Source organism: Camellia sinensis, chromosome 9 (genome assembly GCF_055761805.1).
Source record: "Camellia sinensis isolate YWXY chromosome 9, ASM5576180v1, whole genome shotgun sequence".
Taxonomy (NCBI): domain Eukaryota; kingdom Viridiplantae; phylum Streptophyta; class Magnoliopsida; order Ericales; family Theaceae; genus Camellia; species Camellia sinensis.
Window position 1 is genome coordinate 194,155,455 of NC_138969.1, and position 26,127 is coordinate 194,181,581.

The 26,127-nt window shown below is 40.4% G+C and overlaps 2 pseudogenes across 1 annotated transcript in view; one reads left to right on the forward strand and one right to left on the reverse strand.

Moving 5' to 3' along the window:
• The window catches only part of LOC114323082 (polyadenylate-binding protein RBP47B'-like), a 52,729-nt pseudogene extending 28,529 nt beyond the window's left edge, over nucleotides 1-24,200 (reverse strand). The window contains exons 1-4 of the transcript XR_014340827.1: nucleotides 23,799-24,200; nucleotides 12,659-13,142; nucleotides 375-444; nucleotides 182-316 (exon numbers count right to left, since the gene is read on the reverse strand). The product of XR_014340827.1 is annotated as a polyadenylate-binding protein RBP47B'-like (transcript). The remainder of the gene's footprint in view (nucleotides 1-181; nucleotides 317-374; nucleotides 445-12,658; nucleotides 13,143-23,798) is intronic.
• Nucleotides 20,911-22,183, forward strand: LOC145798928 (zinc finger A20 and AN1 domain-containing stress-associated protein 8-like; annotated as a pseudogene).
• Nucleotides 24,201-26,127: the final 1,927 nt, after the last annotated feature.

Here is a 26,127-nt window from a genome sequence, read left to right on the forward strand (position 1 = left end):
AAGATATATCCATCCCCATCCTAGAGAGAGAGAGAGAGAGAGAGAGAGAGAGGAGATAAGTAAAGGGAAAAAAAAATGTTTCGTTGGGAGAGAAAATAAATCAAGACATCTTTCATATTTTCAACTTATCATTTTAAATTTTTCCAACGATTCAAATAGAAATTCCACAAGCCTGACAAACCTAGCTGTAAACTGCACAAAACCACATCCTCTTGATGTGGGGATCTTCACTTAGATAATTTCCCCAAACTGCAAAAATATTTGCCTCAATTCCTCTTCTGTGACATTGGAGTCCAGATTTCCAATAAAAACCTGCAAGATAAAAATGCATTAGATAAAAAAAATGAAACTTATGAAGCATAAATAACTCAAAAGTGTTATTAATATCATTATCTACTGGAATTGTCTACACTGCTGGCGTGTAAGCTGGAGGTGGATATAAAGCTACCAAAAAATGTAAGATTAGTGCACATTCGTCTTGATAAATCAAAGTACTAAAAAATCAACTAAAGAGTGAGAATTATCCATCTGGAGGTCCAGCTTTTTTCTTATACAAGGAATTATAATATGTAGTAATTATGTGTATATATGTATTAATACATCCAAAATATATTTGCTTTTCAAAAAAACAATTATCCAATACATATGGAAAATGGAAAGATAGTTATCCCGGTGCTCTCAAATTGTCGATTCTCTATTGATAGATCAAGTCATTGACCAATACAACATTACATCCTTGATATTATCAAAACATTAACAACAAACATCACAACACACCGAGATATCATTTGATATTGCCAAGAAAACATTTACTTCTTGAACATACTGTATTTATATTGTTTCAAACATCTTATTATTGGTACATCAATTTTATTAGTAGGTTCTACATTTTTCTCTAGTATGTCACTTCTTTTAATCTCTTTAGCTTCTTTATTATCCCATCATTTGCACGTCAATATCCAAGTTGTTGCTTTGTCACTGATAATTGTACTTGTCCTTCACAATTTTACTACCTTTAAGTTTCATCATAAATTTCACATAGTTCTCAATATTACTTCAAAAAATTTTCACGATAATGACAAGTCACTCAACTGTGATATATATGTGTTCAGGGAGCTCAGCATATCTATTATCCATTGACATCAATATGTAGAGCATTCTTATTGTTTTGCCAAGTTTTTAAATAAATAAGCATTTAAAGTTAAAATTAGAAGCAGTCATGTGCATCGTCTGCCAAGCTTCATTTTTAACTTCTAGTCAAACATTCTTGTGCACATGGCGTGGACATGGCGTTTTTTATAATAAAAATAAAAATAAAAAGGTAAGGCACGACACTTGAGACATGTTAAAAAATTATATCTTTATAAATTTATTATAATATCAAATATATGAATGATTTATTCCAAGGAAATAAAATATGCAACCTATGAAGTACGGACACGGATACGGACACGAACACAGACACGGGACACGGCAATTTCTAAAATATCGGGACACGGACACGGCAGGGGGCACGGCAAATTTTTTAACTTTTTTATAAATATTTTTATTTTAATACACATTAATTATTTTATTTATTTATTATATTTTTTAAATAATGTGTTCCAATTAATTTTTTTATTTTATTTTACCTACATGTGTTTATTTATTTTTTATTAATATGTCTAAGTTTATATTATCTTATAAGTATATTATATGTTATATAATAACTATTAATATATATAGTATATTATCTTTTGAGATGGTCAACGAAACATTTCAATTTGAGAGAGAGAGGGAGGGAGGAGACGAAAGGGGGGGAAAGAAGAGAGGCAGACGAAAGGGTGAAAGAAGACGAGAGAGAGAGAGAGAGAGATGAGGCGAGGCGAGGCGAGCTAGACAAGGGAGAAGAGAGAGAGACGAGAGGCGAACTAGAGAAGAGAGAGAATAGAGACGTACCAGGTCAAGAAGTGATGGAAGATCAACTGGAGATGGAGGTGGAGATGGAGATCGATCGATCGAGATGGAGATGAACAGGTTCGCACTTCTCTCTTTTTCTTCTTTTGATTTTGGATTTAGCTCTCTTCTTCTCCTCTTTCTTCGAATTAGGGTTTTCTGTTTTGTTCCCCTTGCCATGTCCTCTTGCTATGTGCCGCCGTGTCCCCGACGTGTCCTATACCAAAAAAATAAATTAATTACAGGGACATACGTGTCCTCGGCGTGTCCCCGTATCCGACACCGCCACGGCTTCCATTTTGGCATGTCCATGCTTCATAGTATGCAACATAACACTAATTAAAATTAAAAGGTCGTATATTTCACAACTTAAACATCAAGATATCATTCACAAAACAATTGCATTCTTATAATGTAAAATGCGAAACCATTATAGAACATTGAAATACATATATGATGTATCCATCTTAGAAATATTTTAAAACATATTTAGAATGCATGAGTTACTTTCCCAAAAATGCAGACTATGCGGAGAATCATCATAAAAATAGTGCTCGAAAGGTTTCACCGAAGAGTCCGCAAAGTGTCTTTAATGTGTTTGATATTATTATTTAAATTTTTATTAAGACACATTGAAGAAGTGGTGGACATATTTTTAGAAGTGTTCGCAGAGTGACACGAGGTCCAATGCGACACATCTCTTCCATATAAGAGTCCGTGAAATGTATTTCAATTAGTCAATTCACATTCCCACTACCTGACATATTATGGTCATATATATATAATACTACAAAAATAAAAAAGAAACGTACACCCAGTTTAGTCCCTAGTGGATGGCGGTCCAATAGAAGAAGATTGGGCTACAGACCTATAGCGACCCCGGTCTTTTCTCTTTAGATTATTGTATCCGGACTTAGGTTCCGTGGATCCTGTCATTACTTATTGGTTGTTGTTGTCCTTTAATCTCTTAGTATTTGAATTATAGGTTGTGTTGGGCGGGTCTGTTACAGGTTGGTTGATTGTTGATGCCAATAGGTGATGCCCAGATTTTGGCCTTCACGCTCGAGCGGAGGTTTTAACGCTCGAGCGGGCCCTTCGTTGTTGCTTCTCCGCTCGAGCGGGAGTTTTGACGCTCGAGCGGGATTTTCCATCTCCCAGTATTTTGCTCTGCAGTTCTTCCGCTCGAGCGGTAGTTTTTACGCTCGAGCGTGATCCCTTGTTTTTGCTCCTCCGCTCGAGCGGGGAGTTTGACGCTCGAGCGGGTGCAGCGCCTGCAAAACTTCTGAAAGGGTGCAATCGACGCTCGAGCGGCTTTCTTCACGCTCGAGCATGATTCTGTGTCTTACGCTCGAGCGGGTCTTTCTACGCTCGAGCGTAGAGTCGACTACATCAGTCCGTGATTTCACTTTTCTGATCACTTTTTGACCTACCTTTTCATCTCTTAACTTTTAAAAACCGCCCCTTGAGAGTCTCTCTCTCTACTCTTACCTTCTCTCCAAGATTTGATCTATTTCCGGTGGTCTTCTACCCTAGTTCCTTTGGAAGAAAGGTAGAGCTTTACGAGATCTTTCTTTTAATCTGAAAAAGAGAGGATTTGGAGCACTTTGGATTTTGGGTCATCATCTCCATCTTCTCTATTTTAGTTGTGATCTTCAAGGTAGGGATTTCCTACTCTATTCTATAAGCTTTGTTCTAAGTTTTGGTATTTTAAGATGTTGAGGTCACTTAGATAATTTTGGGAAAAACCCTAGTTGTATTAATTAATTAATTTGTAAAATTAATTTAAGGGAATTGGGGAATTTGGTTAAATTCATGAAATTGATGAATTCATAGATTAAATGGTGTAGTTGGATGATTTAAATCACTCACCTATTAAATTGTTGATATATTTATTTCCAGTCTAGAAATAACTGTTTTGGGCTATCGGTGGAGGATAGTCGTGATTGTTGTAGACATTGCATGTGGATTAGGAATAACTGAAACTAATCACATTGGTTAAGTCATTAATTTGACTATTGAATTAATACTGAAAATACGTGTATTGGTTGAGCATTGCATTTGCATATTGTGTGGGAGGAGATAGGGGATGTACTCCACGGTTTAGGGGAAGATAGGGGATGGACCTCTAAACCGGATTTTTTGTTTGGGAGGAGATAGGGGATGGACTCCATTAGCACCATTTTTATGTGTGCTTATTATATTGAAGTGTTTTTACATGATTATTGATACAGCACTAAAATGTGTATCAAATGGGAAGTATGAAGTGTTTTGATATGAGCATGAGTCTCATTTGTTTTGTTGATATTGGAAGAAATGTGATTATGATATATAATTCACTGTTGTAAGTTTGGCCAGGTTCTGAGCCATGTTGATAATAATGGAAAGTGAAATGTGTCTTAGGCATTAGTGTCATGAGACTGTTTAATAATAAAATTGATTATCTTGATTAACCATCTATTGAATGCTATAGCTTTATTCAATGCTTATATTTGGTTTAGTATTTTTCTACTGGGCTGTGGCTCACCCTTTATGGGAACATCATTTTCAGGTTCAGGTGATAAGCTACCTCCACGGACTTAGCCTGGAAGGATTTGATGTTTGGGATTTTGAAGACTTGTCTTTAGTTATATGTTTTATTTTGTTATTTTTTTTTGAGATTTCATGTAAACATTCAAGCCTAGGGCTTAACTTGTAAATGAGTTAGTACTCATCCTTTTTGTGTCCAAGTGTTAGCTTGGAAAGATGTAAGCCCTTAGGGCATTTATTTTGATGTTGCAGGATGTTACATGTGATGTCTTTCAATAAGAATACTCTGATGAATAACTCAAATGATTCATTTTCTTTTATAAATGCATGTTAATGTTATGGTTATTATGGGTTTATTTTGAGGGCGTTACAACTTGGTATCAGAGCGTACCGGGTTTGAATACTTTGGGTACGTGGGAAGTGATTAGTATCACAATGGGTTCGTCTCGTTTGATAGAGACTTAGTGTAACGTTATATGCTTATATGATAACATGTTTATGTGATTATGTGGGTATGGAATGTAGTTTCTAGGATGTTGATTGGACCCTTGAGTTCTAGTAGTCTTGTTGGAAAGGCACTTGATCACTGCTGCTTCCAACCGGAACTATAGTAACGCATTGGGACTATCATTATCCGGGAATGAAATTCGTAGGTGCTTATGTGATTATGTGCTTACGTGGAATGAATTATTGTTGTCCATTGTATTAGGACGCGAGTGTTTAGCTTTGGCACATTTATTAATGTGCTAATGTCTTTGTTTCCTTTATTAGGATGTCAGGACGAGGACGAGGACGCGGTAGGCGTGGTAGGCCGGGTAGGCAGGAGGTGCCTGTGCCAGAGGAGATTCCGATAGTTCAGGAGGGAATTGGCCAGGCCAATGTGGCCGAGCCAGTAGGCCAGCAGGCTTTGGGCGCTTTAGCTCGAGAGATAGCGGGGGCATTCAGGGAGTCTGTAGGCATTCTCAGAGCTGAGAATCAAGCTCAGGCTGGTATTGCGGATGCAGGACCTTCCTTTCTGAAGAGGGAGTTCTTCCGGTCCAATCCGGATGAATTTGTGGGTGATCCTAAAGAGCCGCTTAAGGCAGATGAATGGCTCGAACAGACAACGAAGACGTTTGAGATGCTTGGCATCGAAGACGAGGGGTTGAAAGTGACCTTGGCATCTTTCCAGTTGAAGGGGGATGCGGGTCAGTGGTGGAAGTTTACTAAGGGGCGTATAGGAGGTACGTGGGAGGCTTTTGTGAATGCTTTCCAGGAGAAGTTTTTATCTCCGGCAGTTAGGGAGAAGCTGCGAGACCAGTTTTGTCAGCTTAAGCAGTCGAATTCTTCTGTGGCCGAGTTTGAGGCTGCATTTACTAGTTTATCCAGGTTTGCACCTGAATTGGTGGCGTCTGAGGAACGCCGCTGTATTGAGTTTGAGAAGAAGTTGAGGCGTGGCCTCAAGCTGAGAGTTAGGGGAACTATGATTCGGGATTATGGGCGTATGGTTGATGCTGCAGCCCATATGGAGATCATGATGCAAGAGGAGGAGGAAGGGCAGAAGGGCTCCAAGAGGAGTCAGGATAGTCAGAGTGATGGTAGGAGACAGAAGGGTTTTAATCCCCAGCAGTCTCATGGTAGCTTTTCGAGATCGACTTTTCCTGTACCGAGTGCTAGTTCGGGGAAAGGCAGTCAGGGAGACATTACCTGTTTCAAGTGTGGCCAGTTGGGCCACAAGTCTCCAGTTTGTCCTCAGAGGGGAGGAGTTCAGAGAGCAGCATCTTCTTCGGCTCGATCTCAGAGCCAGAGTCAGGGTAGAGGTCAGCCACTCTCGTGTTATCAGTGTGGTCAGCCAGGGCATATGAAGAGGTATTGCCCCAGTTGGGTGGCACACCTGGTGCATCTGGTTTGAGGCAGATTCAGGGTCAACAGCCAGCTCAGTCGGGTCAGGCCTCGAGGGCTAATCAGGGGGCTTCATCGTCACAGTCGGTGCAGCAATCTTATGCTCCTAGGGGTGAGCAGGTTGATCAGAGGTCATCTGGGCGCGTGTATGCTGTTACCGCGCAGGATCTTGTACCGGCTCCATCTGTTGTGAGAGGTACTTTCTTGTTTTGCAACTCGGTTGCTAATGTTTTGATTGATACGGGTGCATCTCATTCCTTTGTGTCTGCTGCATTTGCATCTGTTTTGGAGTTGGAGTTAGCACAGTTGGCATCTCCTATTTGTGTAGTGTCGCCTCTTGGGGGTGAATTGATTTTGAAACACGGTGTTAGGGGTTGTGATATAGAGGTTGATTACCATAGAATCCCATTTTCTTTTGTAGTTATGCCTATGAGAGGTTTCGATGTTATTTTGGGTATGGACTGGTTATCGTCATACCGGGCAGTTATTGATTGCTACCGCCAGAGGGTCACTTGTTGTACCGTGAGCGGAAAGTATTTTCATTTTCTGGGGGACCGGGTTGGTGATGTGTTGCCACCGGGGTATGTTCGACGAGGAAGGAGTGAGCTTAGTGGGCTACTTGCTAACCTTTTGATTAGTGAGGATGATGAGACCCAGGTTGTGTTGCCAAGGGTGGTTTGTGAGTACTCGGACGTCTTTCCCGAGGATCTTGTTGGTTTACCACCGCATCGAGAGATTGAATTCTCTATTGACCTAATGCCCGGCACGGCGCCGATTTCTATGTCACCTTATCGTTTTGCCCCAGCTGAGTTAGTTGAGTTGAAGATCCAACTCCAGGAGTTGCTAGATAAAGGCTTTATACGTCCTAGTGTTTCGCCTTGGGGAGCACCGGCCCTCTTTGTTAAAAAGAAAGGTGGTGCTTTGAGACTTTGTATAGATTACCGGAAATTGAATCGGGCTACGGTTAAGAATAAGTACCCTATGCCCCGTATAGATGATCTGTTCGATCAGTTGAAAGGTTCCCGTTGTTTCTCGAAGATAGACTTGAGATCAGGTTATCATCAGTTGAGAGTCAGGGAGGAGGATATTCCAAAGACGGCATTCCGTACGCGGTATGGCCACTATGAGTTTTTGGTGATGCCATTTGGGCTCACCAATGCACCGGCAGTATTTATGGATTTGATGAACCGGATATTCCGGGAATTTCTAGATCGTTTTGTAGTCGTCTTCGTGGACGACATCCTTATCTATTCACCTTCAGAGGAAGAGCACGAGGAACACTTGAGGGTGGTGCTTGATTTACTTAGAGCCCATCAGCTTTATGCCAAGTTTGGGAAGTGTGAGTTCTGGCTGAGAGAAGTCGAATTCTTAGGCCATGTGGTATCCGGTGAAGGAGTGTCTGTTGATACATCCAAGGTAGAGGCAGTGCAAGATTGGGCACAGCCTAAGAGTGTGTTTGAGATCCGCAGTTTCCTGGGGTTAGCTGGGTATTACCGTCGGTTTGTGAAAGACTTCTCCAGGTTAGCATCACCGTTGACTAGACTGACTCGGAAGGGAGTTAAATTTGTATGGAGTGAGACTTGTGAAAAGTCGTTTCAGGAGTTGAAAGTTAGACTGACTACCGCTCCAGTATTGATTATTCCAGAGAGAGGGTTGGGTTATGCAGTCTATTGTGACGCCTCACGAGAGGGTCTGGGTTGTGTATTAATGCAAGAAGGGAAAGTAGTTGCCTATGGTTCACGTCAGTTGAAAATTCACGAGCAGAATTACCCTACGCATGATCTAGAGTTAGCAGCTGTGATATTTGCCTTGAAGGTTTGGAGGCATTATCTTTATGGTGAGAGATTTGAGGTATTCTCGGATCATAAAAGTCTGAAATATTTGTTTACACAGAAAGACTTGAACTTGAGGCAGAGGAGGTGGATGGAGTTCATAGAGGATTATGACTTTGAATTGCATTATCATCCGGGAAAGGCCAATGTGGTGGCCGACGCCCTTAGCAGGAAACCTGTTGGTGACATAGCTAGTATAGCCATCCGAGAGTGGGAGATGTTAGGTGCACTTGGAGAGTTTGATTTGCTTCTGGGCGAATCCGTTGAGGCTGCGGCCTTGTTTTCTGTTGTTGCACAACCTACACTTGTGACTCGAGTGTTAGAGGCTCAGAGGGGCGACCTTGAGATAGAATCCCTCCGTGAGAAGATTTCTGGTGGGAAGGTTGAGAAAGGTTTGACGGTGTATCCCGACCTGAGTGTGAGATACCGAGACCGTCTATTTGTGCCGGAGTCTCATCGAGAGGAGGTACTCCGAGAGTTTCATCATTCACGCCTTGCGGTGCATCCGGGAAGTACTAAGATGTATCGGGATTTGGGTCGCCAGTTTTGGTGGCGGGGTATGAAGAGAGATGTGGCAGCTTTCGTATCTAAGTGCCTTACTTGTCAGCAAGTGAAGGCCGAACATCAGAGGCCAGCGGGTTTGCTGCAACCCTTGCCTATTGCCGAGTGGAAGTGGGAACATGTCACTATGGACTTCGTTGTGGGTCTTCCGAGGACTCAACGGGGTAGTGATGCTATTTGGGTAGTTGTGGACCGGTTGACTAAGTCGGCGCATTTTATTCCTATGCGTGTTAAAGATTCAGTTGATCATCTGGCCGATTTATATATTCGGGACATAGTGAGGTTACACGGGGTTCCAGTGACGATCGTTTCAGATAGAGATCCTCGTTTTACTGCCAAGTTGTGGCAGAGCTTGCAGAGTGCCTTAGGCACTAAGTTGACCTTTAGCACAGCTTATCATCCTCAGACTGACGGGCAGTCCGAGCGTACTATTCAGATCCTTGAGGATATGCTTCGGGGTTGTGTTCTTGACTTTGGTGGGTCGTGGGAGAGGCACTTGCCTTTGGTGGAGTTTGCCTACAACAACAGCTTCCAGTCTAGTATCGGTATGGCACCGTTTGAGGCCTTATACGGCCGACCGTGTAGGTCTCCTGTTTGTTGGGCCGATGTGGGTGATGCACCTCTGTTGGGTCCGGAGTTAGTGAGGGAAACGACGGAGAAGGTTGAGCTTATCCGTAAGAGGCTTGTTACAGCCCAGAGTCGTCAGAAATCTTACGCCGACCGTAGGAGAAGACCTTTGGTGTTTGAGGTGAGTGATCACGTCTTTTTGAAGATATCACCAAGACGGGGATTGATGAGGTTTGGGAAGAGCGGGAAGTTGTCCCCTCGATTCATTGGTCCTTTTGAGATCCTTGAGAGGATTGGCGAGACTGCTTATCGTTTAGCTTTGCCGCCGCAGTTATCCGGAGTACATGACGTGTTTCATGTGAGTATGCTTCGGAAGTATGAGCCGGATCCATCACATGTATTGGATTGGACCGATTTAGTAGTTGATGAGGATGTCTCGTATGAAGAGAGACCGGTTAGGGTCTTGGATAAGCGGGATCAAGTCTTGCGAGGCAAGACCATTCCTTTGGTGAAAGTTTTGTGGAAACATCACGGGGTGGAGGAAGCCACATGGGAACGTGAGTTGGAAGTCCGTGAGAAATATCCGGACATGTTTAATGATTTGTAATCTTGTAGTTGGATTTTGTAATATTGTCAAACCTTAAAGCTTTCTATATATGTCTTAAGCTGTAAAACATTTAGAATGTTTTGGTTAATGGAAATATTTTGGAACTTACCTCGAAATGGAAGTTTAATGGAACATTGTATATATTTAATATATTGAAAATTGTTGAAATTGAAAGAAAATTGCATAGTGTTAATGCAGGTTGAAATATATGTTTGTTTTGCATATTGTGGCATGCCTCTTAGTTGAGAGATGGAATGGCCGGTGTTGGGTCAAGTTGTTTATTATTGAGTTAACATATTGTTGGAATTTGAGAAAACTTGTTTTTTTTAAAAACCTTGTGCTTAATTTCGGGGACGAAATTCTTTTAAGGGGGGGAGGTTATAGCGACCCCGGTCTTTTCTCTTTAGATTATTGTATCCGGACTTAGGTTCCGTGGATCCTGTCATTACTTATTGGTTGTTGTTGTCCTTTAATCTCTTAGTATTTGAATTATAGGTTGTGTTGGGCGGGTCTGTTACAGGTTGGTTGATTGTTGATGCCAATAGGTGATGCCCAGATTTTGGCCTTCACGCTCGAGCGGAGGTTTTAACGCTCGAGCGGGCCCTTCGTTGTTGCTTCTCCGCTCGAGCGGGAGTTTTGACGCTCGAGCGGGATTTTCCATCTCCCAGTATTTTGCTCTGCAGTTCTTCCGCTCGAGCGGTAGTTTTTACGCTCGAGCGTGATCCCTTGTTTTTGCTCCTCCGCTCGAGCGGGGAGTTTGACGCTCGAGCGGGTGCAGCGCCTGCAAAACTTCTGAAAGGGTGCAATCGACGCTCGAGCGGCTTTCTTCACGCTCGAGCATGATTCTGTGTCTTACGCTCGAGCGGGTCTTTCTACGCTCGAGCGTAGAGTCGACTACATCAGTCCGTGATTTCACTTTTCTGATCACTTTTTGACCTACCTTTTCATCTCTTAACTTTTAAAAACCGCCCCTTGAGAGTCTCTCTCTCTACTCTTACCTTCTCTCCAAGATTTGATCTATTTCCGGTGGTCTTCTACCCTAGTTCCTTTGGAAGAAAGGTAGAGCTTTACGAGATCTTTCTTTTAATCTGAAAAAGAGAGGATTTGGAGCACTTTGGATTTTGGGTCATCATCTCCATCTTCTCTATTTTAGTTGTGATCTTCAAGGTAGGGATTTCCTACTCTATTCTATAAGCTTTGTTCTAAGTTTTGGTATTTTAAGATGTTGAGGTCACTTAGATAATTTTGGGAAAAACCCTAGTTGTATTAATTAATTAATTTGTAAAATTAATTTAAGGGAATTGGGGAATTTGGTTAAATTCATGAAATTGATGAATTCATAGATTAAATGGTGTAGTTGGATGATTTAAATCACTCACCTATTAAATTGTTGATATATTTATTTCCAGTCTAGAAATAACTGTTTTGGGCTATCGGTGGAGGATAGTCGTGATTGTTGTAGACATTGCATGTGGATTAGGAATAACTGAAACTAATCACATTGGTTAAGTCATTAATTTGACTATTGAATTAATACTGAAAATACGTGTATTGGTTGAGCATTGCATTTGCATATTGTGTGGGAGGAGATAGGGGATGTACTCCACGGTTTAGGGGAAGATAGGGGATGGACCTCTAAACCGGATTTTTTGTTTGGGAGGAGATAGGGGATGGACTCCATTAGCACCATTTTTATGTGTGCTTATTATATTGAAGTGTTTTTACATGATTATTGATACAGCACTAAAATGTGTATCAAATGGGAAGTATGAAGTGTTTTGATATGAGCATGAGTCTCATTTGTTTTGTTGATATTGGAAGAAATGTGATTATGATATATAATTCACTGTTGTAAGTTTGGCCAGGTTCTGAGCCATGTTGATAATAATGGAAAGTGAAATGTGTCTTAGGCATTAGTGTCATGAGACTGTTTAATAATAAAATTGATTATCTTGATTAACCATCTATTGAATGCTATAGCTTTATTCAATGCTTATATTTGGTTTAGTATTTTTCTACTGGGCTGTGGCTCACCCTTTATGGGAACATCATTTTCAGGTTCAGGTGATAAGCTACCTCCACGGACTTAGCCTGGAAGGATTTGATGTTTGGGATTTTGAAGACTTGTCTTTAGTTATATGTTTTATTTTGTTATTTTTTTTTGAGATTTCATGTAAACATTCAAGCCTAGGGCTTAACTTGTAAATGAGTTAGTACTCATCCTTTTTGTGTCCAAGTGTTAGCTTGGAAAGATGTAAGCCCTTAGGGCATTTATTTTGATGTTGCAGGATGTTACATGTGATGTCTTTCAATAAGAATACTCTGATGAATAACTCAAATGATTCATTTTCTTTTATAAATGCATGTTAATGTTATGGTTATTATGGGTTTATTTTGAGGGCGTTACAAGACCTAACCTTTTGGCATTAATTGCACAAAGTGGCTGCACTCATGTTTGAACCCACAACCTCAAAGTTGATATATTGAGTTTTAACCACTAAACCAGTGGCCCATTGAAATATATTTATATACACTACCAAAAAAAAAAAAAAAAAAAACTTATCAATATATATACCCAAAAAAAAAAAAAGGCACTTCACTAGAAAGAGAAAAGAGAGCTTATTATACAGAAGATTACAACAATACATAATCACAACCTCATACGGACAAGTAATTTTCACATGCAAATGAAACAACAATTTGCAAGTTCAGTTTGGTTATATTATATTACAATAAGATTGAATATTACCTCTAGCTGCTGCATATTGCTGTTGAAAGCCGGTCATCTTCTTCGGTGTTGCCGCACTGATACACATTGGCCTAGTTGAGCAATAGACACCATTCATTTCAGACATAGTGTGGTTTCTTTCCATTTCATCAGCAAATTTAACAAAACCATAACCCTTTGAGCGCCTAGTATTTGGGTCAATCATGACCTTGGCACCTCTAACTGATGGATATTGAGTTCGAAAGGTCTCTTGCAACAAGTAATCTGTAACGTCAGGTGCTAAATCCCCCACAAAGATAGAGTGCTTGGGCCCAGCATCATGGCGCCTTTCTCCAATCCCAAAGGAAGCACAATTTAACCTAAAAGTTTGCTCAGTTCCAGGCATTTGTGTCCCATTGTATGTCTGCAAAACCCTTGCAGCTGCTGCATGTGAATTGAACTCCACAAATCCATAACCCTCTGGCTGAGTAGTGATCTTGTTACGAATTACCTTTATCGAAACCACCTGCATAGAGGACAGTGATCCATTTAACTGCTATATGCATTAGTGAAAATCATTTCTTTCAACTTGTTTCAGGGTGAACATGTGTAAAGATCAGCTCACTAGAAATATAACTGTGCACCGAAGGTTCCAAGCCTAAAATTAGCAGAGATAGAGGTGGATAACATGTGCCACTGTAAACAGGTGGGCATTAAAGAAAGCCCTATCCATCATAACTGATGTCCAAAGTAGTAAATTGAACACCATGTCTTCGCCTTCTTGTCTTTTTCCCCAAAAAGAAATCCAATGCTAACAGAAACCCATTGAAAATAAAAGTTTCCAATCGTGCCAGTTACATTATAATCTATGTGTGCACACAAAAAGTAAGGTCCAAAGCAATTTGAATAAAATATGTTTGGGCTAGCATAATACCGTCTAGGTTGATTAACCTTGATATATTTTCTGCAGTCCTTAAACTTTTACTTGAAAGTTCTGTTCTTGTAATGGTTACGTATTCATTTCTCACAACGGACAAGCTTATAGTTAAAAATTCAAACTTTGAGACTTCGAGGAAGTGAAATTCAGTATCTAATCTTTTGGTGAAAATATGCCTCTATTGAAATTTGAAATCGAACAAATATAAGAAACTTAGAAAAACAGACAAAAGTGTCTTCATTTCCTCCCAGTCTACAAACATACATTTTACACAGGTCCTTTGAGATTAATTATTTCAAATTAAATAGAATAAGCAAAAAGGGGTAAATCATAATCCATTAATCAGATAGGGAAGAGAAACTCCTATTGCATCATCAGAATGAATCTGTCTATGCTAGAAAGAAACCATCCACTCCACACCCTCCACCTATCAAGATCGTGTCCACTATTTGCGGAAGTATCAGCCGCCATATTAGCTTCTTGTAGGCAAATAATATACCCTGGGCAGTGTCCATGACCTGTAATCCAAGACAACAAAATGCCAGCATATCAAACATACGGATTGCCTATCTAATGAGTCATGATGTTAGAATTTACCATAAACCTACCACCACTACCACCTCACCTACTCCACTAAACCTAACCCACTACACCACTACCACCTCCACTTCACCTACTCTCCACCTACTCCCAAACACACTCCTATATAATAGGAATCCTTGTAATTGTAATAAACACAATACAGATATCAATCAATAAATCAATCAATAAATACATAAATTTTTACTTGGTATCAGAGCAAGGTTAAAGATCTTAGTGTTCTTCGCCTTCCGGCGGGCGGCAACCTTGCCTTGACCGCCCGCTGGGTCTCAACCAATTCAAACCTCTCTCTGTTTTCAAATCTCTGCTTTTACACGGTCTAAGATATGGATAGTTTCCTCTTCAACTCGAAATCACCAAAATCCTTCCCAGAAACTTCCGGATCTGACGATTCCGGAGCAATGTCCTCCTTTTACAGCTTTCCTCCGGTGATCTTCGATGCTTCGTCGTCAGGAATCTCTCGGCTGAATGAGATTCGCCGGACCTCAACCAACTTGAGGCTCGCTCTCTGGCGCTACAAGCCTCCTCCTAAGGCGCCTCCAAGGAATCACCCACTATTACTTTTGTCTGGAGTCGGTACGAATGCAATCGGATATGATCTCTCTCCTGATTCATCATTTGCACGTTACATGTCCAGCCAAGGATTTGATACATGGATTCTTGAACTTCGTGGTGCTGGGTTGAGCACTGAAGGAGTGAGATTTGCAGAGGTCAAGGAGCCTGTCAATGCTATTTCTGAGAATATCAATCCAGAAACAGGGGTCTCTCCCTCCACAGGTGAAGGGACAGCGAGGGTTACTAAATCTGAAAAATCGCGGTTGGTGACCAAGTTGACTAAAAGTTTAATGAATTTGTCAGAAAGACTCTATGGCTGGCTAGATGAAGGTTTATTAGTGGCAGGGAAAAATTCTGTTATTGCTAGCCAAATCAGGGATTTGCGCCAAAGGCTCATAAATATCATTGAAGATGGTGAACAATCTCCTTCCTTCCACAGAACTCCCACAGAGGCATATATGTGATTCATACACACACACCCTGTTTCTCTCATTGATGGTCTAACTTTTTATTTTTTTATTACTATTATTATTATATTACATCCTCCCTGCACTCCTGTTCCACAGTCTGCCCAACTTGTGGAATCTTGTTGCAGTATGAGTGGTGGTCTCTGCAACGCACATGGGGCACCCACTCAATCTCTCTCCCTCTCTCCTCACGGACATACACTGGTCACCCACTCAATTTCTTTATTTTTTCTTTTATTTCCTTTACACCAAGACAACCATGTGACTTGTCCCCTCTCTCCTCTGTTTCATTCCCAATTCATTATTTTTATTTATTTTTATTTATTTCTTTACACCAATTTAAAAAAAAAAAAAAAAAAAAAACGAAGATGACTTGCACACCAAACTCTTTTTATTCATGTCGGGGCTCACCCCGATCACCATTTTACACCCAAAAAAAAAAAAAAAAAAAAAAAAAAACAAACAAAACACCCACACCCACAGTGGGATTTTTCTTCTCTACTCTGCTGCAGGTCTCTTCTTCTTGCCTCCGTCCTGGACGGCCCTTGACGGTGTTGCCTCCGTGCTTCCTTGACCACCAAGCAAGTTGCCTACTCCCTGCTCCTCCACTGCAGCATATGGCGGCCCTCCAAATCGGAACATCACGGTGGCCTTCCGCTTCAGCTCCTTATTTTCTGCTTTCAGCACACTTATCTCTGCTCGCGCATCCTTATACATGCGTTGGAGCAGAGCCAGTTGGGCGTTTACATGCTGCACCTCATTTGTCCTACTCTGCAGCCGGTTCGACAAATTTGTGACCGCCGTCATGCTTTCCACACATGCCTTCAAAGTATACTGATTGGCCTCCACATCTGACTGCACTGCCATTCTTTGCTCCACCGACCGCATCGGAAAGTTCAACGGAGCAAACTCCGGGGCGCTTGGTTGAGTTTCCAGTGCCACCGCACCAGCTCTCTCTCGTTGACTCGTTGAGGTCGGGAAAGAGGGTGAGCAGCCCGCGGGAAGACGATGAAGCCATTTTCTAGGCAACAGAGTGTTACACAGTATCTCTCTCAGAACTCTCTTTCAGAAAACAGAGTGTTACAGAATCTCTCTCAGCAATCTCTCTCAGAATATCTCTCGCAGGTTTTTTGCCTCAGCCTCAGCCTCCGTCTTCTAGCCGAGGCAGCCACGCGCATCGCGCGCCTCTTACCACCAGCCGACAACACGGGCGCGCAAGCCAAGGCGCCCACGTGCCTCGCCATCATGTCCGGCACATCTTTTTATGACATGGGCGCGCCTTTTGATGGCCCGTCTTTTGATGGCACGCCTTTTGATGGCACGCCTTTTTATGGATTGGGCACGCTTTTTGATGGCACGCCTTTTGATAGATTGGGCACACCTTTTGAGGGTGCGATTTTTTATGGGTCCGACAAGACTCTGTAAACTGTCCCGACATAGATTCCGGTTAGTTTCTACAAGGGTCCGACAAGACTCTGTAAACTGTCCCGACATAGATTCCGGTTAGTTTCTATAAGGGTCCGACAAGACTCTGTAAACTGTCCCGACATAGATTCCGGTTAATTTCTACAAGGGTCCGACAAGACTCTGTAAACTGTCCCGACATTGATTCCGGTTAGTTTCTACAAGGGTCCAGCAAGACTCCGTAAACTGTCACAACAACTGTCACAAAACTGTCTTCTACAACGGTCCGACATGACCCCATAAACTGTCTTCTACATCGGTCTAACACCACCATACAGTGTCCTCTACAACGTTATGACACCACCATACAGTGTCTTCACCAATGGTCTGACACGACCATACAGTGTCTCCTATCCTTTTTATCTTTTTATGTATTTTCTTATTTTGTTCCTCTCTTCAAACTCAAGTTGGTTAGTTTCTATCCTCCTTGAGTTTGCGGGGGGCTGTTAGAATTTACCATAAACCTACCACCACTACCACCTCACCTACTCCACTAAACCTAACCCACTACACCACTACCACCTCACCTACTCCACTAAACCTAACCCACTACACCACTACCACCTCCACTTCACCTACTCTCCACCTACTCCCAAACACACTCCTATATAATAGGAATCCTTGTAATTGTAATAAACACAATACAGATATCAATCAATAAATCAATCAATAAATACATAAATTTTTACTCATGATAATGGTTGTTTCAGTAACTCCCCTTGTCAGGTCAAGCCATGACCGTAAGGGCAAAGCACTTGATGGTAAGGTATGGTATATGTATCCATTCCTGTACCCAAACTAAACACTTATATCTTCAAATTTTTCACAATATTTGAAGTAGGTGTTCACATTTGACAGTGAGGAAAAGTTATGACCTATTATTCACATGTATTGGAGACACAAACCCTTTTCGATCTAAATCCCATTTAACTTTGAGTACATTCCTAAATGATAACAAAATGCTGTATCAAAATATTATACAGTCTACAATGCATTTTAATGTTCAGGATATATGTACCATACCCGATTTTTGAATAAATATCCCTACATCCAAAGTTTAAGAATTTAGGGATGCCTGATTCCTTGGCACACACACCCACACACAATATCATACCCGAGTCCACGTAACATAGCTCAAGTCTTACCAACTAGGCTAGAAGAAAGGCTTCACACTGTCAAATATATTCAAATTTTTGAGATAACTAGGTTTATATGACTTGGTAGCTAGATTTTTGGGTTCACCGAGGCAGTTCAACCCTCATGGGTTCTATGCCCTAGCCAACCTAGACAGCAAGAGATTTATTCATATTTTTCTAAAATCATAAAGCTCCTTAGGCTAGATGTCATACATCTCATTGAGAGAGTACATGGGTTCCTAAGAGTCTCCTAAAATTATTCAGGGCTTGCCACCTAGACGTAAGGTCCCTTGGGGACCACACCTCATGCCTCATGCCAAGGAAGCACATGAACTTCTAATGGTCCCCTACAACGCATGCTAGACTACTTCCCTCTAACACTACCTGACATGTTTTACCAATACCACTGTAAATTTGATAAACTAACAAATTAAAACTCCAATGAAGACCTCGAATATCAAATGTCCAACATAAGAATCAATAACTTTAGCCAATTGCATTCTAACTAACGCCATTACTCCACTTCGAATTCACTTCAATTTGAATCTTCAATACACTTTGTCTCAACATTACAATAATTCCATGCCCTAACGTGATATTTTGGAACAAGAGCTGAGGTCTTGCCAATGTGGTACGCAATTCCAAACATACGTCTTCCATGCCAATCTCTTACAATAAAACCTAAAGTTTCTTTAGCATTGCCAATTGTTTCTGACATCCTAAACCATTACACAAATTGAACCTTAGACTTATTTTCAGTTTCAATTATTCAGTATGAAAAACAAGCATGCCTTTACAGCACACTTCGTCCAACAACCAAAAATCCACTCCATACATTTCCCCAAAAGTTTAAAAGAACCAAAGATTGTTTATTAACTGTCACTCATATTCCTAAATACTGCAGGACCGATTCTCAAAAAAAAAAAAAAAAACAAAAAATTATTGAAAATTATAAAGCCTTTATCTCAATTCCAGAAGATCCCAACAATCTGTTTGTAGTCTTTATTCGGGAAACCCCATCCAAGAAGTTTAAGCCTGCAAGCCCTGCACTAAAGTTAAGAATGACCCATGGGTATGGAACGACCATTGCTGTATTGTTATACTATTTAGTGTTATTCTTTCTCATCCTCAACATTGTAAAATAAATTGATGTATATTATTGATTGATTTTTATTTTGATGTTTTTTTGTTCTGTCTATTACAAATGGTTCCTTATATAGATGTAGGTGTAGTGGATGGTGGTAGTGGTGTAGTGGGTTAGGTTTAGTGGAGTAGGTGAGGTGGTAGTGGTGTAGTGGGTTATGGTAAATTCTGGTAAATTCTAACAGCCCCCCGCAAACTCAAGGAGGATAGAAACTAACCAACTTGAGTTTGAAGAGAGGAACAAAACAAGAAAATACATAAAAATAAAAAAGGATAGGAGACACGGTATGGTCGTGTCAGACCATTGGTGAAGACACTGAATGGTGGTGTCATAACGTTGTAGAGGACACTGTATGGGGGTGTCATAACGTTGTAGAGGACACTGTATGGTGGTGTCATAACGGTGTAGAGGACACTGGATGGCGGTGTCAGACCGATGTAGAAGACAGTTTATGGGGTCATGTCGGACCGTTGTAGAAGACAGTTTATGGGGTCATGTCGGACCGTTGTAGAAGACAGTTTATGGGGTCATGTCGGACCGTTGTAGAAGACAGTTTATGGGGTCATGTCGGACCGTTGTAGCAGACAATGTGGTGACAGTTGTTGTGACAGTTTACGGAGTCTTGCTGGACCCTTGTAGAAACTAATCGGAATCAATGTCGGGACAGTTTACAAAGTCTTGTCGGACCCATAAAGGAGCTAACCGGAATCAATGTCGGGACAGTTTACAGAGTCTTGTCGGACCCTTGAAAAAGCTAACCGGAATCAAATGTCGGGACAGTTTACAGAGTCTTGTCGGACCCTTAAAAAGTCGCACCCTCAAAAGGTGTGCCCAATTTTTCAAAAGGCGTGCCATCAAAAGGCGTGCCCAATCCATAAAAAGGCGTGCCATCAAAAGGCGAGCCCAAGTCATAAAAAGATGTGCCGGACATGATGGCGAGGCACGTGAGTGCCTTGGCTGGCGCGCCCGTTTGTCGTCTGGCGTCAAGTGGCGCGCGATACGCGTGGCTGCCTCGGCTATTTAACCAAGACGGAGGCTGAGGCTGAGGCAGAAGCTGAGACAGAAAAACTGAGAGAAACCTCTGAAAAATTCTTCCTTTGCTGAGAGAGAAACTCTGTAATACACTGTAACACTCTGTTGCCCAGAAAATGGCTTCGTCTTCCCGTGGGCTGCTCACTCTCTTTCCCGACCTCAATGAGTCAACAAGAGAGAGAACTGGTGCGGTGGCCAGTGAACCTCAACCAAACACCTCTGTGTTTGCTCCGTTGAACTTTCCGATGCGGTCGGTGGAGCAAAAAATGGCGGTGCAAACTGATATTGAGGCCAATCAGTATACTCTGAAGTCATGTGTGGAAACCATGACTGCGGTCACAAACTTGTCGCACCGGCTGCAGAGCAGGACAAATGAGGTGCAACAGTTAAACTCCCAGCTGGCTCTGCTCCAACGCATGTATAAGGATGCGCGAGCAGAGATAAGTGTGCTAAAGGCGGAAAACAAGGAGCTGAAACGGAAGGCCACCGTGATGTTCCGATTTGGAGGTCCGCCATATGCTGAAGTGGAGGAGCGGGTGTAGTGAACGTGCTCGGTGGACAAGGAAGTACTGAGGTAGCACCGTCAAGAGCCGCCCAGGACGGAGGCAAGAAGAAGAAACCAGCTGCAGAGTAGAGAAGAAAAATCCCGCCTGTGGATGGGTGTTTGGGGGTGATGTTTGTTTGTTTGTTTGTTTTTTTTTTTTTTTTATGTTGTAAAATTGTGATCGGGGTGAGCCTCGACATGAATAAAATGAGTGTGGTGTGCAGTTCGTCTCCTTCTTCTGCTTTTTTTTTTTTTTTTTTTTTTTTCAAAGATATAATAAGGAAAACAAAAGTTTCGTGGCCCACGGTTTTGTGAAAACCTGCAATGGGTTTGGTAGTTGTGTTTGTATATGTTTTTTTTTTTTTTTTTTTTTTTTTTTTTTAATAATAATAATAAGTATAGATTAATTGCGAAAGCATGTGCCTCGGGGGATTGGAAAGTGAAAAAAAAAGAGAGTGGAGATACATGTGCAAATCAATTTGTGTTTCGTTTGCTATTGCAAAAGATGGAGTAAAATAATATAAAAAAAAAGAAAAGAAAAAGAAAGTTGAGTGGGCTCTCTCTCTCTAAACTGTGTGTGCAAAAGATGGAGTAAAATAATAAAAAAAAGAAAAGAAAGTTGAGTGGGCTATCTCTCTGTAAACTCTGTGTGTGCTGCTACCTGTGTGTGTGTTCAATGATGAAGAGGTTGCTGTCGTGTGTCTGTGATATACCCCTCGATTTCTCCGATCATCGCACTATTAAACCTCGATTAAGGAACAACCTGGTTCGATTTTTGCGAGTCAAGATCGGCCAAAAACTCTCGTTTTGAAAACAGGACATTTGAATAAATGGAGTCTTCCGATGAGACAGGATGCCAAGCTCCAGAAGGACCCATCCTTTGCATCAACAACTGTGGCCTTTTTTTTTTTTTTGGCAGTGCAGCCACCATGAACATGTGTTCCAAGTGCCACAAGGACATGATCTTGAAGCAGGAGCAGGCCAAACTTGCAGCTACCTCCTTCGACAATATTGTGAATGGTGGCTCAGGCAACAATGGGAAGGAACCTGTAGTTGGTGCTGCTGTAGATGTGCAAGCTGGACCAGTGGAAGCGAACACAAGCATTGTGTGATTCATCCTCAAGCCAGAGTTCAGAGGTGAAAGTAAAAGAGGGTCCAAATAGGTGCAACACTTGCCGCAAGCGTGTGGGTTTAACAGGTTTCAGTTGCAGGTGTGGAAATCTTTTCTACGCAGTTCATCGCTACTCTGATAAACATGAGTGTCCATTTGATTATCGGACTGCTGCTCGGGATGCTATAGCAAAAGCCAATCCTGTTGTGAAGGCAGAAAAGCTGGATGTGTAAGAAGACTAGCAGAGACCCAACAAGCCAAACAGAGAATAGCAGCCAAAGAACCACCTTTCCGATCTGAGTCTGCACTGAAATGGGCAACCAAAGAAGCGAGGTGTGAGGCGAGTTCGAACACCAAGAGAGGACTGAGAGACTAGCCCATGTGTGTGTGTGTGTCTTTCTTCCTGAATTTCAATACAGAGAGAGAGAGTTGAAGATGCAGCGGAGTGAAGGTATGTGTAGAAAACTCCAGCGGGCAGTGAAGGCAAGGTTGCCGGCCGACTGCCCGCCGGTGAGAAAGAAATATAGGCCTAAATCTTATGGCTCTGATACCATGTAAAATAAATTGATGTATATTATTGATTGATTTTTATTTTGATGTTTTTTTGTTCTGTCTATTACAAATGGTTCCTTATATAGATGTAGGTGTAGTGGATGGTGGTAGTGGTGTAGTGGGTTAGGTTTAGTGGAGTAGGTGAGGTGGTGTAGTGGGTTAGGTTTAGTGGAGTAGGTGAGGTGGTAGTGGTGTAGTGGGTTATGGTAAATTCTGGTAAATTCTAACAAACATAAATAAGCAAGTATTGTAAGATAAATGCTCCAAGAGACTGGCTGATAGCAATATTTTTACCAACAACTTGAGTTGCACAAGATACCAATGGTCAGATTGCTTTTGAGTATTTCCTCTTATTCTCTTTTACTGGTATAATATTAAATCAAATTGTCAGGTGTTCAATTTGTGAAGATCCAATACAATCAATCAATCAGCAGGTGCACTTGCTGAGTCACATTGCATAGAAGAGCTTTAAGTATATTAACATAGCCCCTAACAATTAAACCCCTTCTTTTTATCTACCAAAAAGCCCCTACAATACACATGAGAATAAAAGTTCAGTACTTTAGGCAGACAGACAGTACATCTGCAGAGAATTATGAAACTCCAAATGGTATGTAGATAAAATCAAACCAAACCAAGCCTTAAGTCCCATAAAATGGGGTTGGCTACATAAATCCTTCCTCTCTACTCGATTCTATAAAAGGCCATTTGGATAGTCAAATTAAGGAGATTTATATATTTATTTATTACACTAGGCCACGTCAATCTAGGTCTGCCCCTTCCCTTAACATTACCCTCTACTGTCACTGTATCGCATCTTTTCACTACTGCCTCTGTTGGTCTCCGTTGTATATGACCCAATCATCTCAATCTATTCTATCTCAGCTTATCTTCTATCAGTGCTACTTCTATCCATTCATGAATATACTCATTACTAACTCCGTCTTTTCTAGTCTTGCCACACATCCATATTAACATGTTGTTTCTTAACTGTCCAACATTCCGTCCCATACAACATCGCTGGTCTAATAGCCGTTTTATAGAACTTTCCTTTTAAATGGGCAAGTAATCATTTATCGCACAATACCCCAAATGCACTCCTCTACTTAAGCCACTCCACCTTAATTTTATGAACCACATTTTTTCTAATCTCCCTAGCCATTATGATAATCGATCATAAATAACGAAAATGTTCACTCAATTCAAGTTCTTCTCTCCAAATGGTATGCAGATATTGAAATAAAATAAAAAAAGCGAGTCATATGCACTCGTAATCACGAACCATTATGCTGTACCGTTTCAACACATCTAGAACCAGTGCATAAACAACTTTCAAAAAATTTCATAGGTATGTATGCATTATACAATTCTAGGAACCATATAGGTGTTTTCAAACCATCAATTGGTTTGGTGCATTAATACATAATTTGAATTGTAATAGCTTGACAACTTAACCAAACCTTAATTTAGCATCGAATCCAATCAAAATTGATACGAATCTAATCAAACCCATATCTCCAACAACACTAATATTGATTCAATAAACAATAAACTAGTGAAGCCCTAAACAAATTGAAATAAAACATTAAAGAAATGCATAATGAAGGATAAAGAGATATAAAGAGATAGAAAAAGAAAACCCTCTCCAGTGTGAGAGAAGCAATTATGGAGCCAATCCAGAGGGTACGGATTTCTTCGAGAGTGGTGGGTTGATGACAGGGCAGTGATGATGAAGAAGCAGTAGGTGTTGCTGTTGAAGGAGGATGATAATGGGTTTGAGCCTGAGCACTCATCATCCATTGTTGTTGTTGCTGCGCTTGTGCTGCCATATCTGTACTGTATCAATCCAGATTCTTGCTCTCTAGTGTAGTCTAGTTAAGACCAGACCACCGCCTCTACTCTATTGAAACAAAAAAGTTTTGCTCTACATAGAGTTTGATGGAGGAACGTTCTTCGCAAATTGCAATTATGTCCCAAACAAATGGTTAATTACACAGACGCCCTTAACTATGTTATTTTATTGGAAACCGATGTACAAGCCCACTTTTATGTGTAAGTGATATGATTGATTGATGATTAGAGAAGACATAAGAGTGTTAATATGATAGAAAATTGAGTCTAATTTTTATCTTGAATAGCAATGCTCTTTTTTTTTTTTTTTTTGAAAATTGAGTCTAATTTTTTATCACTGAGTTTGAAAATTGAGTCTAATTTTTTATCACTGAGTTTGAAAATTGAGTCTAATTTTTTATCTTGAATAGCAATGCTCTTTTTTTTTTTTTTTTTTTTTCTCAAACTTTAAAATTATACATTTTTCTTAATAAAATAATTACAAAAAATTACAAAAACGACATTTGAATGAAGGAAAGTGATTTTATTTTGAAATTGAAATATCAAAGGCCTTGTATGTTTAGGGGGATTGGAAGGTAGGATAAGACTCCATATTCACTATATGAAGTAGTCCGTTTTTTGGTTCAAAAAAATGTAGGTCGGACTAATAGTCCAACTGGACTATCAATCCCCTTATTTGTAAGATTATTATGTCCCATGGAGAGGTATGTAATACAAAAGAGTAAGATAAATTCTTGTGTAGTGCTAAATGTCCCTACATTTTTACTTTGGACCCCCCATTATCTTATTTTATTTTATTATAATTTTGTCTTAACATCAAATTTCAATTTTGTCCCCATCTCATAGTGGGAAAATGGTAGGAAATGAGGGCTACCAGAAGAAGAAAGGAAAAGGGTGAGGGTGCATAGAAAATCGGTAAAGTTGGAAATACACTTGGGTCTAAAGAAATATAAGGGTAATTCTAATTCCACACACCTACTTATCTTGCACATCATTTTTCAATACACACACTTATCAATTTGGTTACATATTATTGTTCTCAATCCACATGTCAAATGTTCTAATTATACCCTTAACTCATATTTTTGTACATACACCACCTAAACCCCTCCAAACCCATTTTCCACACACCCGTTTTCGGTTCCACTCACATTGAATACATAGTGAAAACCCTAAATTGAAGACTCTATTGAAGACCCTCCACCCACATTGCATTTTTTTTTTTTAACTAAAATACCCTCTATCCAAACGAGGCCTTATCATTCTAGAAAGATAGTTGCCCAGTTGTACAAAAATTACAATTCCCGCCGAACTGGGATTGGACATGGACATCATTGTGTGTATAAATTGAAGCAAACCCACCAAAACAATCACAAACTTTCTCAAACGTCAAACACCTTACACTCATCAATACAAACCCAACATTTATGTCAAGAACAACAAACCCTCTTAACCACCACCACCATTCAATTACACCTCCTTACGAAAAATTGCAAATGAAAAAAAAAATAAAAACTTTTGTACAAAAAAAACTCACTTTTTTATCACTGTATTTGTTGTAACCAGACATATTTTTACTTGAATTTGAACTTCCATTGGTTTGCAACTCTTCTACCACAAATCAAGAATGATGGTGGATTCTAATGAGAAAACAATATATCCAATGAAGTATGAACGTAGAGAATGTTGCTATGAGAGTATTGCTTTGCAAGCAATAAAAGGCAATAGAGCAAGCGAGAAACAATGAAGAAACTAGGGTTTAATTTTTTTTTTTTAATAAAAAGATGTGCATTGAGATTTTTTATTTTAAAAATATATGTACAGAGAAAACTTTGATTTAATAATAAGGTTGTGTTTTGATATTCATTATTGTCATTTTCTTTTAGGGTGTAATTGTCATTAAAATTATTTTTCATTAATTGTGTACACAGAGATAAATAAGTGTGAAAATAGAATTACCCGAAATATAGGGACATAACACTTTTAGAAAGTGGGAGGTCAAAGAAGTGGGAGGGTCCAAAATAGAAAAGTAGGGACATTTAGTAGCACTCTAAATTCTCCTCCAAATTAGAGGGTAAAAGAACATTTTCGGCCCCCAATAAGAGAGTAATACAAATG